Source organism: Notolepis coatsorum (assembly GCF_963971535.1).
Source record: "Notolepis coatsorum genome assembly, chromosome: 2".
NCBI classification, from domain to species: domain Eukaryota; kingdom Metazoa; phylum Chordata; class Actinopteri; order Aulopiformes; family Paralepididae; genus Notolepis; species Notolepis coatsorum.
This window is the reverse complement of record NC_140166.1, coordinates 224,025,691-224,038,798: the sequence shown is the minus strand read 5'-3', so window position 1 is coordinate 224,038,798 and position 13,108 is coordinate 224,025,691.

Below are 13,108 nucleotides of genomic sequence, written 5' to 3'. Positions count from 1 at the left end.
TTCTCTCTTCAGCACCTCTGTCACTTTGCCTGTGGGGAAGTCCACATCTTTATTTTCATAATCAACAATCAACAACCTTTTTTCATATGTATTCACCTTTTTAATTACTATTGAAATTCAATAGCGTTAGAATCAAACAAGTTAGAGTTCCAAAAGAATGCTGCTTTTAGTCTAGATATATATTACCATTGAAATGAAATAGTGTTACATTTAAATGACTTAGTGTTTGAAATCCAATGCTGGTTTAAATCTAGATATCATCCCTCAAATAATTACTTTCTAAATTGATACCATTGAAATTCAATACCGTTACCTATGCTGTTTGTTACAAAGGATCAGATTAAACCGAATATATATATTTATTTATTGATATATATTGCATAGTATTTGTATATCGTTTGATATCCCTTGTATATTCCTTGTACATATACACGGAATGTCCCTTTAGCCTAGACCAGACCATAATATTTCATTCTCCTATTGGACAGCGGTCCACCGGTGCCAGGGACCGGCCTCCGGAGCCAGGTTCAAAGTCACCGACACGACATGTCTGTGCATGCCCGGCCTTGCCCAGGGATACGGCGACAGAAATGAGATTGGCACTAGTTTGTTCACCGGGCATATAAATATAGCGCAGGTGAATACAGAAGCACTTAGCAACTAAAAGTGAAGCCTCACCCACGATACAACGTGCGGTGAAGTATGGCCTGTTTGGCCCCAGAATAGCATTGAGACCGCGTGCGAATTGATAACTGAATTGTCAGAGTTTGGCGCTATACCGTCGAGTGCGACATATTTCTATTAAGTCAATAATAGTCTATTTGTGTATAGTGTATCGTGCGGTTAGAGTTCTACAGTGACCAGTATCTCCAACGCTTCCTCGTATTAGCTAGAGTTCTTATCCAGGCTGGGCTGACCACATGGCGCTTTCACCCGAGGAGACCTAGACGAGAACCGTGTGGACATGTACACTGGATTAATCTACCCGACGACTACATAGCCCTTTGCGGCTGGAATATATTTGCTTTGGTCCTGTGATTTATGGAGCGGATAATCGCCGACGCCTGCACGTGTTGGATTTCCCCCGCGAGGAGTCAAGTCGAGTCGGCGCCTCAGAGAGTCTGAGGCCGACTAGCTTTCTTCACTGTGGAGCTACAGTCTACAGAGAACAGCTGTATTCGTCTGTGGATCAAGAGGCTATCGCACCGTCTCCTGTACTCGGAGTCTCTTTAGTCATCGTTGACCAGACGTTCTACTACCGACAGACCCCCCACCCCTGCCGGCTTACTACCGGGGGGACCCTTCCAGTACCTCCCGCTATATTACTAGTGTACCATAGATATAATTCCCTAAGATTCAGGTTGTAATTACCTCCTGCGTAACCAGAGAATGGACGTTCATTGTTGATTTGCCTACGCACATTCCTTTGCCTTACAAGTGCATTCAAAGTATAATATAAAGTGTATGATGTACCTTTTGCTCCATTAAATACTTAATAATTACTTTGTGTGGAACCGATTTCATTGTGGAAAGTGTTCATCATATTCAGATATCATGTACTGTATGGCCAGTAATTAAAGTACATAAAGCGGTAGTGGTTTAATGATACCATACTTATCAATACAGTCAGGGAATTGTACCCCTCAGTTACAATTGGTCCTTCGAGCCGGAGGGTAACTAGTGTAATATTAATATAGTGGTATTAATATTGACATGGCCTATGATGAACACTCCACAAAACGGTCCTCCTAAAGTAGATCGCCCGCAGCGTAGACGGCAGACACCTCAGTACTTAGAGGATTACGTTGCCAGTATACTACCTAGCCTTCTACAGACGGTAAACGCGGAAAAAGTAGAAAGTAAAATTATGTCCGACCCTATCAACCAGGCTACCCCGCCAACAGAGGCCCTAGTGGGTTCTAATGTAACTGACCAAGCTCACGGTAGGGACCAGGAGGGACCTGACACGACTTTACCCCCCGCCAAGACCGAAGAAGTAGTCCCCGGAGAGCTCCAGGAGAAAGACAGCCCTCCAGGGATGGAACTCTACCCGCAGCAAGAAGAGGAGAGCACCCCGGAGATGGATCTCCAGGACTCCCCACAGGAGAACAGATCTCCAACGAGTACTGCCAGGAGCGGATCACCTCAACCAGCGTCTTCCCCCAGCAAGGCGGACAAGATGCTGGCACAGGCATTCCTCGCCAGCCTAGCAGCCTCAACAGAGCGCGATCGACTCCAAGCACAGACGCTTAGTGAGCGCGAACATTCTTCCATGGAAAGAGAACGCCTTCAAGCGCAGCAACGGAGCGACGAAGATCGTATACGTCTAGAGATTAGACGCCTTCAGAGGGAAGAGAATATGGTAAGGGACCGCGCCGAAGCCCAGCGCGCCGCTGCCGGTGCCCAAAGAGAAGCCCAGCGCGCCGCAGCCGAAGCCCAGCGCGCCGCTGCCGGTGCCCAGAGAGAATCAGAGCGCGACCTCGCTCTCACCAAGCGCGAAGCCGAGCGCGACCGATTACAAGCGCAGCTAATGGAGCAGCTGATCGCCAGGGCAACACCCCCTCCCTCCGCACGGGGTTCCAGGGCCTCGTCAAGACACGGGTCAAGGGCACCCTCCCCTACCCGATCAAGCGACCCTGAGCCCGACCACCAGAGAGAGTCTATACCCCCCTCCGAACTCCTTCCCCGACCGGTCCAAGTGAGACCCAGCTACAGGGAAGAAACGGTATACACCGCGGAGAGGCTAAATAGACGACTACAGGATCTAGAGGACCTGCCAGAGGAAGAAGAAGAGGGAGAGGAGGAGAGTCAAGCCCGACAGCAGCACAGTACTCCACAGGACCAGGAGGTCCAGTACAGCCCAGGCTCTACCCCCGCGGCTCTGCGCTACAGACCCCCGACTCAATTCACGGGTGAGCTTGACGCACGACCAGCCCCGAGGAATAGCACCTGGATACGCGGGTCATGGTACCCCGCCGGTACCAGCCCACCAAGAGGCGTAAGAGGAGACTCGCCTAGCAGGCCTCTCTTCCAACGCTCACCGATGTGCCAGCCATCCACGGCATCATACATTGGCACACCGACGTTTCCGGACTTCACCCATGAGAACAGAGCACAGTACACGGAGCTACGAATGTGCTTAGAGACAATGATGGCCGATGTAGCTGATGAACGCCACAAGTATGCTATCCTATTGAAGCACCTCAAGGTGCCCCGAGCGCACAATATAGCGCTGGCCTATGCCACCTCTACTACCCCATACACAGCGGCTCTAGCAGCACTCGACCAAAGATATGGACGCATATGGGACTACGTAATACAAGAGATAAGGCATATTGACCGCCTACCCCCAGCCACAGACAATCGCTCACTAGATGACCTGTCTATCAAGGTACAATCCCTGGTAGGGATGCTGGGGGCGCAAAGAGAAAAGGGTATGCACGAACTGTACGCAAACTCTAATGTCGAGAGGATTTTAGAGAAGCTTCCGCCCGCCCGACAAGAGCGCTTCAGGCGGCAAAGAGACCACCGTGATCCTAACGGTCCCGAGCCATCCCTCCTAGACCTAGCCGACTTCCTAGCGAGAGAAGTCAACAGCCTACGGTTGGATACGTTCATGCGGAGCACACCAAGCTCCAGAGAGGGACCTAGGAGAGCAAACGATGGCAGAAGATTGGTGACTGTCATGCACCAATCAGAATCAGTACCGAGCAGCAAGAACCACAGTACCCCCTCGATGAAAGAGAAGCGGAAGATGGTGTGCCCGTACTGCGAAAAGGAACACTGGTTGTCACAATGTGACATGTTCAAGAAGATGACCGCCGACGAGGTGAGTCAATGGATAAAGTCCAACCGACGCTGTTACCGATGTGCGCGCAGTCACATGGCAGCCGATTGCCGCTTAAAGAAGAGGTGTAGTCGGTGTGACGGAGCCCACCTAGATGTCCTACACGACAGTAACAGAAGAAAGCCTGCACCCTCAAGCAGCACAAAGGCAAGTGTTATGTACATTGACCCCGCCAGCAGCGGGGGCGCCCAGGTGCTCTTAAAGGTGGTCCGCGTAACACTGAGTTACCAAGATAAGGTCATGGACACTTACGCCGTCCTTGACGACGGGTCAGAGAAGACCCTTCTCCTCGCGTCCGCTGCGGCCCAGCTGGGGCTGCGGGGGAGCGAAAACCAGATGACGATTCGGACAATAAGAAGAGATCTAAAGACGATAAAGGGCGAGAATGTCTCCTTCACTATCGCAGCAAGCGGGCAGCCAGAGAGACGGTATAGGATTACTAATGCTTTCACCAGCCAAGAAATAGGTCTGTCGCAGTACACCTACCCCATCGCCAAGCTGATGGATAAATATGTGCACCTGCGTCAACTACCTATCCCGCTCATAGACGGTGCTACCCCGACCCTGCTGATAGGCTCCGACCATGCAGACCTCATAGTCCCGATAGACCGGGTCCACACAGGACCCAGAGGCTGTCCTGCAGCAGTCGAGACCCGCCTAGGATGGACATTACAAGGCCCCCTCGCTAAGTCTCTTAACCGAACAGCAGCCACTAGCTGCCTCCACTCCAGAGTGACAGAAGAAGACACCACCCTCCTACAGCATGTCGAGAGGCTATGGACACTAGAGACAATGCCCTTTAAGAACGAAAAGAAAGACATTCGTTCCAAGGAAGACATTTACGCTATAGCCCTCCTCGAGCAAGGGACAAAGAGAGTCAAAGTCAACGGAGTGATGAGATATGCAACTCCACTTCTGAGGCGAGAGGGTATGCCTACCTTCCACGCCCCAAAAGAAGCGACGGAGCGGTATCTATTGAACACAGAGCGGCGCCTAGCCAGAGACCCCGCTCAAGAGACTGTGTACCGCGCTGAGATTAACAAGCTAATCACAGCGGGACACATAAAGAAAATTGACATTAAAGAGGCCGATCAGACGACCGAATCATGGTACGTGCCGCACCACAAAGTCCACCACAACGGCAAGGATCGTATTGTGTTCAACTGCAGCTACCAGATCGGATCACAAAATCTGAATAAAGAGCTCTTGCCCGGCCCAACACTCGGCCCCTCTCTACTAGGCGTGTTACTACGTTTCCGCCAGGACAAGGTGGCCATCAGCGGCGACATCAAAGGGATGTTCCTGCAGGTGAGACTAGTGGAGGAGGACAAGCCCCTGCTGCGGTTCCTATGGAGAGAGAGGATCGGGGATGAGCAACCAGCCATCTATCAATGGGAAGTCCTCCCTTTCGGAACCACATGCAGCCCATGCTGTGCTACGTTTGCACTGCAAAAACACGTCGCAGAGGACCCAGCAGCAGATGAAGAGGTCCGACAAAGTGTAGGAAATTGTTTCTACGTGGACAACTGTCTGCAAAGCGTCTCGACGCCAGAAGAAGCCGAGGCTCTTCTACTCAAGCTCCGCGCCTCCCTGATCAAAGGCGGCTTTGATCTCAGGCAGTGGGCCAGCAGCGACCCGCAAGTATTGCGCAGCCTCTCCCCCGAGGACAAGGCAGCAAGCAGCGAGACCTGGATGGCGACCATCCCAGGAGAAGCCCAAGAAATGACACTAGGACTGGTCTGGCGCTTCAAAACAGACTCGCTCCATTATAAACACACACCCCTGACCAAGGAGCAGGGAAGGTCGACTGCACTACCGACCACCAGACGGAGTGTATACAGAACACTCGCCAGACAATATGACCCGTTGGGATGTATTCTACCTTACACCACCAGGGCAAAGATGATTGTAAGAGCGTTATGGGACAAGGACCAGGGCTGGGACGACCCCATACCCGAACACCTTGCATCCACATGGAGAGAGTGGGAGACGGAACTCAGCTCACTCCCAGGTGTCAACATACGCCGCAGCTACTTCCCACCCACAGTGAGGCCGGAGACATGCCAGATGGACCTGCACGTCTTCAGCGACGCCTCCGAAGTAGCCTACGGTTCGGTGGCCTACTTGCGTGCCCGAGAGGAGGGAGGAGAAATACATACTGCTTTCATCCTGGCTCGCTCAAGAATAGCCCCACGAAAGCAACAATCTATCCCGCGTCTAGAGCTCTGCGCAGCCCTAGCAGGAGCGCAGCTCGCCACGTTAATCCAACGTGAACTCACCATTCCGGTGCAAAGAACAATCTTGTGGTCAGACTCCACGACAGTACTCACATGGATCCGGTCTGATTCGTGCAGATACAAGGTCTTCGTGGGAGTCAGAGTCACAGAGATTCAAGAGCTAACAGAAGTAGCAAGCTGGAGGTATGTGGACACAAAACACAACCCAGCTGACGTCATCACCCGGGGAATGTCCCTGGATGACCTCACCCGTCACAACCTATACAGTGACGGGCCAGAGTTCCTCAAGCTCCCGGAAGAAGAGTGGCCTACACCCACCCCACGGGAGGCGAGTAAAGAGGAGGCCGAAAACAAGAAATCTATGTTCTGTGGATTGAACACACTCGTCTCCACAGACCCCGACATAGACGATTGCCTCACCCTAGAGAGTGCGCAGCTAAAGACATTCCTGTGGCACCACCCAGAGGTTCAGCCCACTACTGACATTACAGCAGCTGACTACGAAGAAGCAGAACTTCTTCTACTACAACGAGCCCAGAGAGACTCGTTCCCCGATGAGCTAGACTGTCTACAGGGAGCAAAGCCCGTCCCATCAGACAGCAGACTGCTCCACCTAGCCCCCGAGAGCGACGCCCATAGTCTCATCAGAGTGGGTGGTCGTCTGCGGAGAGCTCCAGACTTACCGGATGACGTCAAGTACCCGATAGTCTTAAACAGCCGACACAAGGTCACAGAGCTGATCATAAAGAAATACGACGAGGATGTGCACCACGCAGGGGCAGAGAGAGTCTTCGCGGAGATCAGACGTCGTTATTGGATACTGCAAGGGAGAGAAGCAGTGCGGCGCTTCCAGCGAACCTGTCTAGACTGTCGTAAGTGGCGAGCGCAGCCCAGTATACCCCGGATGGCTGACCTACCTCCCTGTCGCCTCCGACTCGGCGACAAGCCTTTTCACTCCACCGGTATGGACTGTTTTTCGGCCCGCTGTATATAAAGAAAGGAAGAGGAACCGAGAAGCGGTGGGGTATTGTATTCAAATGCATGACCACCCGAGCGATGCATATAGAACTCCTTCCAACCATGAGCACAGACTCATTCCTTTTTTTTTTTTTTTTTAATTTTTTTTATTATTGCAAAACAAAACTTATTAAAAGTCAGTACTCAACACACAATGTATAATGAAACTTTCAGTAAAGGTGGTTAAAATATATGCAAGTACAGAAACAGGATAAAACAAAAATAGTCAATAATAACATTTTAACCGTATACAGTGTATATCCAGCGAAGTTACAATTATATAAATGTTAGTATATAATATACCCCTAATACCTATTTTCTAAAACCCTACACACATATGCTCCAGCTCAAACCCCCCCCTCCCGGACCCCCTCTTGGATAGTACCTCCATTATCCCTCACTCCTAACCAGACATCACCATTATAGGCTAGCTTTTATTCTCTCCACCACTTCTAACCACATTGACATTTTGGATTCATTGAGCCCCAGAATTCTTGCTGTAGATATTTCTTGATATATCACATCGAGATATGTAAGAAACCACACTTTCCGGCACATTTTTTCCGGTTGAAACCAACGTGATGCGATCAGTTTTTTAGCTACTGTGATACCCGATAAAACCAATCTTTTTAGTTGTGGATTCACTGCAAACTCAAAAACATCATTCAATAGCAATACCGCGGGGTGTACAGGTATATTCCAAAATACGAGTATTGATAATTGTTGGGACACATCTTTCCAGAATGCCTTAACTGGTGGGCAGTCCCAATACATGTGCATAAATGTTCCTTCGTCCCCATTTGTACATTGGGAGCATTTGGAGTCTTGTATAAGCCCCATTTTGCACAGCCTTATAGGAGTCAAGTATGTCCTGTGAATATAGTTCAGATTGATTTGTTGATGATCCGGGTTCCTTGATGTAAGTCGGACATTTGCCCAGGCTCCTTGCCAATCAAAGTCATTTTCCAGGTCTGGTATATCCCTCCTCCAGACATTGTCTAGTTGAAGGGTTTCATACGAGGACGTTAGTAATTGGTAATAAAAACCTGATACAAAACCTCCCAATGTATCTCTTTCATAGAAAAATTTGTGGTATCTGTGGTGTTCAATTGGTATGTGTAATGGAACACCGTGAGATCTCATACAAAGTCGTAACTGTATGTAAAAAATCCATGTGGACTCGGTGAGGTTAAACTTTATGCATATTTCGACATAACTACAGAGGCCCTTGTTATTAAAAATATCCCCTAATGAGTGTATGCCTCTTTCTTCCCATATAGGGAATCTTATAGGTCGTTTTCCCATTAAGAGAGCATTGTTATTGAATATGGGAGTGTGATTATGCCATACTTGAGGGTTAGGAAATTTCCTTTGTGTTTCCCGCCATGTCCTGATTGCATGGGTTATTATTGTGCCAAATTCTCGCTCACAATGCTTGATTGAAAGTTTAGTGTATGCTATGTCTTTCAATCTCTGTGGGGCTACTATGTTTTCTTCTAATTTTCTCCAAGATACCAAAGCCTCGGGGTCAAACCATATCTTCTTCAATGGTCTTAATGTGAAGGCATTAAAATATTGTAAAAAATCTGGGACTGCCATGCCACCGTCTGCTTTATTTCTCTGTGCGGTGGATCTTTTTATGCGAGGTGGTTTGTTATTCCAAATAAATTTGTATGTGGAGGTTTGTAATCTTTTCCAGTAGCCCTCTGGAGGAGGTAACGGAAGCATTGAGCTGAAGAAATTGATTCTTGGTAATACATCCATCTTAACTATTGATACCCTTGCCTGTACTGAGTTTTTAAGTTTTGCCCACCTGTCCAGGTCGTCCTTGATTTTGTTCTGTATTTTTGTGTAATTGTGCTTCACCGTTTGTCTTATGGTGGGAAATATTTCCACACCCAAGCATCTGAAATGTTTGACCATGGGTATCGCACCTGGGAGGGTTGTCTCTTTTTTTGCACTGGTGTTAAGAGGAAGAAAAGCCGACTTAGGCCAATTTATTTTAAATCCCGATAAATCACCAAAGTTCTCTATCAACTTGAGTATAAGCGGCAATGTGTTGTTGGGGTTTTGCATGAACAATATTACGTTGTCCGCATATAAACTAATTTTATGATGTGTGCCCTTGATTACTATTGGTTCTATGTGTTGGGATTGTCTTATAAATTGTGCTAAAGGTTCTAATGATAGATCGAATAGTCCGGGACTAAGAGGGCAACCTTGTCTGGCTGAGCGTGATACCGGAAAGATATCGGAGATGAATGTGCCTGTTGTAATCCTGGCCGATGGGTCCTTGTATAGTACTTTAATCATATCAATGAAACCTTTTCCTAACCCCATCCTTTCCAATACTGCCCATAGAAACGACCATTCCAACCTGTCAAATGCTTTCATAGCATCCAGGGATAGTATCGCCTTAGGTGTGATGTCCTCTTTGTCTGTATCTAGTACGTGCAGTATTCGCCTTATGTTATCATTGATCAGGCGACCTTTTATGAAGCCTGTTTGGTCCGGATGAACTAAAGACGTCATATGCTTTTGCAATCTGATGGCTAATATCTTAGAGTACAGTTTGACATCGGTTCCGAGGAGGCTTAAAGGACGGTAACTACCGCATTCAGTGGGGTCTTTGTCTTTTTTGTGAAGAACTGAAATGAGTGCGGTATTTTGGTGTTCAATGAAGCTTCCCTCTTTGACTGAGTATAAGATCATATTTAGTAATAAGGGTCCAAATATGTCCCAGCAAGAAATGTACATTTCTGATGGGATACCGTCAATTCCCGGAGCTTTGCCGTTTTTCATTCCGGATATGGCCTTCTTGAGTTCTTCTAATGTGATCGGTACTTCTAACTGTTTAGCGTCTTCATCCGTAAGTTTAGGGAGAGTAATTTGATTAAGATATGTGTCTAATTTGTCTTGATCAAAGGTCGTTTCTGAGTTATATAAATCGGAGTAGAATTCTTTGAATGTATCGTTTATTATTTTGGGTTCTGTTACTAGAGCTTGTTGTTTCCTAATGGCAGTTATATCTGCAAATTTTGCATTAATTCTTAGTCGCATGGCTAATAGGTGACTAGGTTTAGAACCTTGGAAGTACTGCTGTTGTCTAGTGCTGCGTATTTGCAATTCCGATTTTTGTCTGTACATTGCTTTGATCTCTGTCTTTAGAATGTTAACTTGGTTATCTAGTCTAGTAGAGTTGTTGTATTTTAAAGAATTAAAAAGCGTTGAGTAAAGCGTTTCCATTTCAGACAGTTTTGTGTTTTGATTTTTGCGCAATATGGAGGTAAATCTATCCGAGAAATCCTTGATCATATTCTTTACCGACATCCATAATATTCTGGGATCTTGCACCGAGTTAGCATTATCTTGTAGGAATACTGTGAGAGCTTCTTTAATTTGTGTAATGAATTCCTTGTTGTTAAGCAGCATCGAATTAAAACGCCATCTTGGGGCCCGGGTAGATAGTGTACCAAATGTTGCTTTCAGGATTAAGTAGCAGTGATCTGATAGCGCATTGGGTGTCATTTCCACTTCATATTTATCAAATATTCTCGGGGATGCAAAGACGTAATCAATTCTGGATAGTGTGTTGTGTCTCGCCGAACGACAGGAGTACTTGCGGGTCATGGGGTTAAGTGAACGCCATAAATCAGTTACTCCTGTTGATTTCGACCAATCTTTTAATGCTTTAGATGAATTCTTTTGTTCGCTGGAGAAGGAAAGGTAAGTTTTGTCCATCCTTGGGTTCCAAATGGCATTAAAATCCGCACCTATTATATATGAGTACTCGGGATGGTTTAACATTTCTCCTGTTAGTGAAGTGAAGAAACCCACTTCGTACAAATTCGGGGCATATACCGCTGCCAATGCAATTTTCCTGTTATTGTGTATAATCCTAGCTATAGTTATGCGCCCCTCAGCATCCGACCATACCCCTTTCAATTCGATATTTAATTTGCGTCTGACGACTATGGCTACCCCTCTAGTTCTCGTAGCAAAAGAAGAGTGACTAATATTATGGTATATGTTATCCGCTAACGTATTTATGTCTCCCTCTAAAATGTGCGTTTCGCTTAATAGAGCCACGTCCACATGTTCTTTTTTCATCAGTGTAAGCACGCTTTTGCGCTTGTGTTGTTTGTTTATCCCACCGGTGTTCCATACCATTATATTCAAACTAGCCATAGTCTATGCATGTTTTCGTGTAGTTTTTGGTAATGTTTCTGGAGTATGAAGCTACAATAGATGCACATCCAATTAATGAGGTCCCGTTGAGAGCTGAGCTTAAAAACATATATATATACAAATAAAAATCCCCTATTTTCCCCTCACCCAGAAAGTCGAACATGCCTGTGTTCCAAGAACACATCCTCCGCAATTGACTTTCTCCCATGGTCCACCGGATTGCCCAAACTGAGCATTGTAATCCTAATTTTCCTATGCTCATTGCCATAGGATCTAACATTTCCATTCTATTGCAATAGAATGTCGCTTTTGGTCTTGCACCTTCCCTTACTGTAATGAAGTATTGTGATAAATAACCTAAAGATAAAAATAAAAAATAAAATAAAAAAAAGAGAATAAACCTTTATCGACATATTCCTTTGAACCCTCCTCCAACGTGTGAGGGAAAAAAAAGGAAAAGCATGTAGAGCAATATTGACACCTTAATGTGAAGAACATTGGAAAAGAATAATGTAAGTTAAAATATATTTAAAAAATATAGAGTAATATTGACACCTTAATGTGAAGAACATTGGAAAAGAACAATGTAAGTTAAAATATATTTAAAAAATATAGAGTAATGAGAAGAAAAAATTAAATAAAATAAAAATCAATGGAAAGATATAGATAAGGAATAAGAGATAAATAATTATCAACGTGGAGAAGCCTCTAGAACCGATTTAACTGATTAGATAAGATAGAAAAGCAGCGCCTTTTAGCGCTTCAATGTGCCTTTAATGGAGTGATTACTTAAATTGTTAGAATAACCTTGCTGTGCTCATACGTTTATGTGTGGTTAATTTTAAAGTATTATTAAGGACTGATTGCACTTCATTTAATTTATAATCTGCTATGTGTATGCACACCGAATGTTATTGTTAGAGTTGTATGCTTCGTTGTCATGGTGCCTTATATTCTAGAAGGTTGTAGAATATACTAGTGCCTAGACTATTTTACATTCCAGAATGATCTAAGAGACCCAGGGCATTTGAGCGATAAACCCAGAATATTCCAGATAGATCTTTTTGCATTGATATTTATTTGTCCCCTCAGAGACCAGAGACTGAAATTATAATGTATTATGAATCGTATTATACACAGTACACTTTGTTATAGACGACTTGCATATCGTTTGCTACTTTGATGAACACAACAATGTCATTCCAACACTGGTGGAATGACCTCATTGATGAACACAATAAAGTCATTCCAACACTGGTATATATTTAGAGAGAGGCTTAACTGATTCCGGCATTTTCGTCATGCTTTGGGTTATTTGCTGCATTTTGATTCAGGAAATCCTCAGCTTCAAAGGGTGTAAATGGACCTGACCTGCGGCCGTTATTGCCCAAGAATGATAACAGCGCCGGATATGCTAGCCTTGGCTTGTAGCCGGCTTTGTACAGCTTTTGCATCACATCTTTGTATGGTTGACGTCGGATGATGGCCTCTCTGCTCAAATCTTCGTAGATAAATATTGGTTTATCACCATACTTCAGCTTCCCACGTTGGTTGCGAGCATATTTGATGATGTCATCCCTTGTTGTAGTTTTCCGCAGAGTGACAATGATGACTCTCGGCCCGTTGATACTTTGCCCCTGGGAACCAATTCTGTAAACTTGTTCCACTTCTGGCACTTTGTTTGGATCGGAGTTTTCCAAAATCGTTGATAACTCTTTTGGAAAGTTGATGTCTTCGCAGTTCACTGCTTCATCAAGCCCCACAATGCGGATGTTATTCCGCCTGTGGTAACGATGGGTTTCTAGTTGCCTCTCCATCA